Source organism: Priapulus caudatus, unplaced genomic scaffold (genome assembly GCF_000485595.1).
Source record: "Priapulus caudatus unplaced genomic scaffold, Priapulus_caudatus-5.0.1 Scaffold542, whole genome shotgun sequence".
NCBI classification, from domain to species: Eukaryota; Metazoa; Priapulida; class Priapulimorpha; order Priapulimorphida; family Priapulidae; genus Priapulus; species Priapulus caudatus.
Window position 1 is genome coordinate 37,924 of NW_014577603.1, and position 6,361 is coordinate 44,284.

General features: G+C 43.1%; 1 protein-coding gene across 8 annotated transcripts in view; it reads right to left on the bottom strand.

Moving 5' to 3' along the window:
* The window catches only part of LOC106811470 (zinc finger protein 681-like), a 25,651-nt gene that overhangs the window by 5,150 nt on the left and 14,140 nt on the right, over positions 1–6,361 (bottom strand). Inside the window, exon 1 of one of the 8 annotated variants that reach the window (XM_014815108.1) lies at positions 2,616–2,767. The exons of 6 other annotated variants lie outside the window; for them this stretch is intronic. The gene's annotated coding sequence lies outside the window, so the exon portion shown is untranslated. Of the gene's footprint in view, positions 1–1,703; positions 1,815–2,615; positions 2,768–6,361 lie in introns of those variants that run through there. One more of the 8 variants, XM_014815107.1, reaches the window with a different exon arrangement.

Genomic DNA, 6,361 nt, shown 5'->3' on the forward strand with positions numbered 1-6,361 from the left:
GCAGAGGGGGTAAGGCGGGGTACTGTTCACAGTTCACAGTGAAAATAACTGCTTTTCACATTTCACAGTGAAAATAATGCTCTTTTCACAGACACGGGGATAATCCAGTTTACAGCTAAAAATTTCAGACACTTTAAGAACCAGCGAAGCTAGGAACCTGTCTACTAACCGTCTAACGTCATAATCCTCATTACCTCCCTGATCATCTCGCGAAAATTTGGGACTGCGGAAATGAACTACGCGCGTGATGAAACTACGCTATAAAACGGCCGATCACGTTCCACGAAAATACCTTACCCACCTCAAAATAACACAGCCTCTGTCTTCACTGTCGTGACAAAATTTTACCTTGTAAATGATATCATGGACAAAATTGCACCTCCCACAGTTGTGTAAGTAATATGAGCAATAAGTACATATATATATGTAAGTGGTTCTTGATATGTACAGTGTCTCTTTTTACTTCATGCAAGCTACCATTAACAAATTGTAGGGGCAGGGTCTCGCGAGAATGAAGCGGCATCCTATATAAACGTCACCTATTACTCTAAGTATTCTAAGACATTCTAAGTATTCTAATTACTGTTTCGCAATGAATACTTTGAGTACAATGAGAATGGTCGGAAGATTGTTGGAAAAAATTCTCACTTTAATGTATGTGGTGGTAAATGACATGCCTTGCTTCAAGATTGAAGCTAATTTGCAACATCTGTAAATCCTCTGACTAATTAATTGACGTGTAATTTAACTGCCAACTGACCGCCTTAATTTCTAGCCGAGTTTACAGAGGGTTACAGCTTTAGCGTATTTATACTTAATACAAAACAAGGCAGAAATGCTTAAATGATTATTTTATTTGAGATATACGTAATTGTTCGGCAGTTTTTGTAGAGGTACAAGATTTTCCAATGGATGGATGTCAGGCTGTATATTGACGTCAGTTACACAGCCTGGTCGAGTTAATCGAACTCTAGCACCCCAACACGTGCTGGTAAACCTGTCTGCAAAACCGCGTTCCACTTACTGCTAATATAGATTACTATAATAACACTATCGTATATACAATCTATCGATGTAAAATCGGTAGATTGCGCATACCGGTAACACGTGTTCGCAATTCTGGAACCAGTATGGCCGGCGGCACGGGATTGTAGGTAATATTGCTATTTTTAGTGCAAGTCGCGGAACCCTCTAATCTATGCTACGAATACGATCCTAGGCACTTGGAACGTTTCAATAGTAAAATGATGGTAAATAAACACGAAAGGTATTTACTACCAAAGTATCTCTACTCTCTTTCCCCTATTATTGCCGATAATTTTCTGTAAATGCCATTCAAATTCTCCTCTCCTGTCTCCAAACAATAAAAGTAGGGACTGACACTGACACTGTAGGCCTATATTGCATTGGTAACTACTACTACTACTAGTACTATAGCCACAAGTTCCCATCTCGCTTAACACTACGTCTTGTAACAGTCGGAGAGCCTGGTCGGTTTACTAGTACTAGTACTACTACTGAGTACTACTACTACTACTACTACTACTACTACTACTACTACTACTACTACTACTACTAGTAGTAGTAGTACTTAGGCAGTTAGGGCCCAAGTATTAATAGTACTCACTCTACTGCTCAGATGTGTTGACATAAGTAATAGTAAACACTGGTAGTTATAGTTATAGTAGTAATTAGTAACTCACCATCCAGGGTTGCAAAGCCTTTAAGACGGCAAAACTCAGAGAATTGAGATAATATTTTTGAAAATATAACAAAACTAGGAGGCAGCCATACTGGTACACACAAAACATGGATACAGTAACAGCACAACAGCAGCAAACTACATGCAGCGCCCCCTTCCTACAACTCATGATAAATATTATTATTATTTAATTATTATTCTACAGATGAACTCTCATTAACACACCGCACGGCATTTAAACCTTGCCGTTTCTTAAATTTAACAATCATGGAGGGCACAGGAAGAGCGGTATAGGCAGTGGTGTATCTAGGGGGGAGGGGGGGCAAGGGGCGCACGTGCCCCGGGCCCCATTTTCAGGGGGGTGCAATAAAGGCAAAGGTAAAGAAAAACGCAAAAACAAAAAAAAACAAAAACAATCTGCCTACTAAATGATATCTTGAAATAATTCAATCCTTATTTGACAAGTTGATTACCCAGGGGCGTGTACATGCAGGGGGGGTCCAGGGGGTCCGAACCCCCCCTGCTCGCGCAGAAAATGCATCTAATTGGGGGTCTAATTTCCAAAAATTTCCAAATACAAATCCTGTACACGCCCCTGTTACCTGGACCTGGGATAGTAGCTGTAGTTTAGAAGTATTGGCATCCTAATCTGAGAAACAACCAAACACTCAACATTCCATTTTTTTTCTTAATTTTTTTCATTGGCGTCAGAAATTGGAAGGGGCACAATTTTAGCACTTGCCCCGTGCGCTGTTTTTCCTAGATACGCCTCTGGGTATAGGCGCCTTAGCTAGTGGGGTGCAAAACTCCCTTAGTCTCCCTCTCCTCTTAGTATAGTCAGGTGGTATCTCAGAATAGATTTCTGTAATTAATTCTTATCCATATACCTGTGTTCATATAATTAGGAGAGCACCTTATCCTGTGGGGTGGAAAACTCCTATTTCATCCCCTGCCGTCCATTCCATGAGCTCCATTGTCCCTCGATCAGCCTCCTTTTCTTCTACCGTCCATCAGCTATCTTCCCTGCCACTTTTCCTCAGTCTCCCAACCATTTCACAATCAGCAAGCTGTATTATGAAATTTGCTTCAGTCCGTACTGCACGCCTGAAACGGTGCTAGTGTATGCGCGATATCTCCTCAGAAGAAGGGTATTTTACGAAAATTATGCATTTAAAGTTAAGAGGGGTTATCCTAGCATAGATTTATTTGATAAAATTCCATCAGTAGACCTCATGTAGAAATGTATATGTGATCGCCTACAAACCCATCACTAGTACACTACCTCGTCAAGCAAGCATCCACGGAAAAGCTTATATCTAGGGATCACATAATCCGGGTGGCATTACAGGCCCGTAGGGAAGGGGGTGCGACGGGTGCGCCCCCCCCCCCAGGCTGCGGGAGTCCACATTTTTGCAGAAAAAATCCATTTTGAAGTTTAAAAATTTGAGAAATGTCCACGTTTTGAGGTTAGTTTTTGGCTGCCTGTTTTCATATCATACTGCCTTCAAAACGCGCGAAATGCAGTCTCAGACAACCTAATTTCCAAAATTTCCCGGGGGGGGGCATGCCCCCGGGCCCCCTAGAGACTGGCGACTCCGGCGCTCGTTAGGTCCGTATACTCGTTGGATCGCACCCTCCCGTAAAAATTCCTGCATATGGGCCTGCATTAGCTCGATCCTCGAGCCCTCATCCTGGATTCACGTGGAGGCAGCGGCTGGCTTCCTTCTCATCGCGTGTTCCTTCACAGTAACGATACAATAGGAAAGAGTAGGAAGACGGAAGGAGGGTAGACCGAGGGAGAGGAGAGGAGGATGGGGAGGACGGGGGACCCCGATAATCTGTTTCCTCTCTGCTGACGGAGACGACTACGGTGAAGAGAGAGAGAGAGAGAGAGAGAGAGAGAGAGAGAGAGAGAGAGAGAGAGAGAGAGAGAGCGAGAGAGCGAGAGAGAGAGAGAGAGAGAGAGAGAGAGCAAAGAAAGAGCGAGAGAGGGGGAGCAGAGAGAAATAAAGATAGAGAGAGGCCGAGGGTGGGAGAGAGAGAAAGCGATTGAGAGCGATCGAGCGAGAGCGAGGGGGAGGGAGAGGGGGAGAGAGCGATCGAGCGAGAGAGAGAGGGGGGGAGGGAGAGAGGGAGAGACGCGGCGGTGTTTTTTGGGAAAGGCGTTTAATCAGAACCTCTACTTAACGCGCGGAACGTTTAATAGTCGAGCAGAATGCCGGGGCGTGGCTGGTCCTAGACTGGCGCGTCGTCTGCTGCTGTCTGACATTACCTGCCGATTGTAATTAGTTAAACGCAGACTAGAAGCCGCACTCGGCTAGAATGTTAGGTAGTCAATTCACGAGATCCAAATAAGTACGTGATGGGCACAAGTTGTGGTCTTCGCTCCATTCTCGTACGAGTGTCGATTCCCAATGCACGCAATTTTTTTAGATAGAGTACTTTGGCTACGTTGTCTAGTGAATCAAAGTACTTGTCCATACTACATACACTTCAGACAGTTGGCTAATGTGCATACACCAAATTTTAGAAAACGCTGCGTTTGATAGCTATATATGCAGTAAAATCTGTGAAATTTCTGAACACTCGCAATGTAAACAAACTCAAGTCCATGGACATATATGTGTTGCGTGCAATCTCGCGACGCTAATAAACCTGCAAGCCCTGCAAAACCGGACCTGTGTAATCTCCTTGAACTCTAGCGGAGCACCCCAACCCACGCTGATAAACCTGCCTGCAACACCCTGTAAAACCGGGTCGGCACAAATATATCGAACTCTAGCTCCAAGAAACGGTATTGCTAGGGTTAGAATACCGTTTCAAATTCTTGCCCATAACACCTTGTAGTTGGCTCGGTATCCAACCATTGACACAGTTAGCGTCACATGTAATAGCTCAAACAAATCTATAAACCTCTGGCTTGCTCGCGGTAACTGGGCGCTACTTATTTATCGAGTTATGCCGTTTTTCTGAGATGAATTGGATCAAAACAACCAGACAGCCGCCATGTCCGCCATGTTCAGTGCGACTAAAATCGGCAATGAACCTGATTTTCACAGTGCGTAGGCCTAAACACAAGGCAAGTACATGCATATCTTCGCAATGATAATTATTAAGTTGTTGTAGATTGATGTTTCCTGGTTTTCAATGGTTTAATATTTATATATATACGAGTATATGATGCTTATTTATGCTCGCGCCAACGCGAGTTGCAACGCTATGGTATGTTATGTTGTTTCGGATTTTTCGCGTGCCGTTCCAAAGCATGCGCAGTGGAAACATGGCGGTTGGCGGTTAGTCGAAATTTCGGTTCGGCTTTTGAAATTTACACTGTGCACAGCAAACTGAAGTATTAGTTTTAATAACAACGCTGGAATACTACAAGGTGAAGGCTATACTTAATACAAAACAAGGCAGAAATGCTTAAATGATTATTTTATTTGAGATATACGTAATTGTTCGGCAGTTTTTGTAGAGGTACAAGATTTTCCAATGGATGGATGTCAGGCTGTATATTGACGTCAGTTACACAGCCTGGTCGAGTTAATCGAACTCTAGCACCCCAACACGTGCTGGTAAACCTGTCTGCAAAACCGCGTTCCACTTACTGCTAATATAGATTACTATAATAACACTATCGTATATACAATCTATCGATGTAAAATCGGTAGATTGCGCATACCGGTAACACGTGTTCGCAATTCTGGAACCAGTATGGCCGGCGGCACGGGATTGTAGGTAATATTGCTATTTTTAGTGCAAGTCGCGGAACCCTCTAATCTATGCTACGAATACGATCCTAGGCACTTGGAACGTTTCAATAGTAAAATGATGGTAAATAAACACGAAAGGTATTTACTACCAAAGTATCTCTACTCTCTTTCCCCTATTATTGCCGATAATTTTCTGTAAATGCCATTCAAATTCTCCTCTCCTGTCTCCAAACAATAAAAGTAGGGACTGACACTGACACTGTAGGCCTATATTGCATTGGTAACTACTACTACTACTAGTACTATAGCCACAAGTTCCCATCTCGCTTAACACTACGTCTTGTAACAGTCGGAGAGCCTGGTCGGTTTACTAGTACTAGTACTACTACTGAGTACTACTACTACTACTACTACTACTACTACTACTACTACTACTACTACTACTACTAGTAGTAGTAGTACTTAGGCAGTTAGGGCCCAAGTATTAATAGTACTCACTCTACTGCTCAGATGTGTTGACATAAGTAATAGTAAACACTGGTAGTTATAGTTATAGTAGTAATTAGTAACTCACCATCCAGGGTTGCAAAGCCTTTAAGACGGCAAAACTCAGAGAATTGAGATAATATTTTTGAAAATATAACAAAACTAGGAGGCAGCCATACTGGTACACACAAAACATGGATACAGTAACAGCACAACAGCAGCAAACTACATGCAGCGCCCCCTTCCTACAACTCATGATAAATATTATTATTATTTAATTATTATTCTACAGATGAACTCTCATTAACACACCGCACGGCATTTAAACCTTGCCGTTTCTTAAATTTAACAATCATGGAGGGCACAGGAAGAGCGGTATAGGCAGTGGTGTATCTAGGGGGGAGGGGGGGGGCAAGGGACGCACGTGCCCCGGGCGCCATTTTCAGGGGGGTGCAATAAA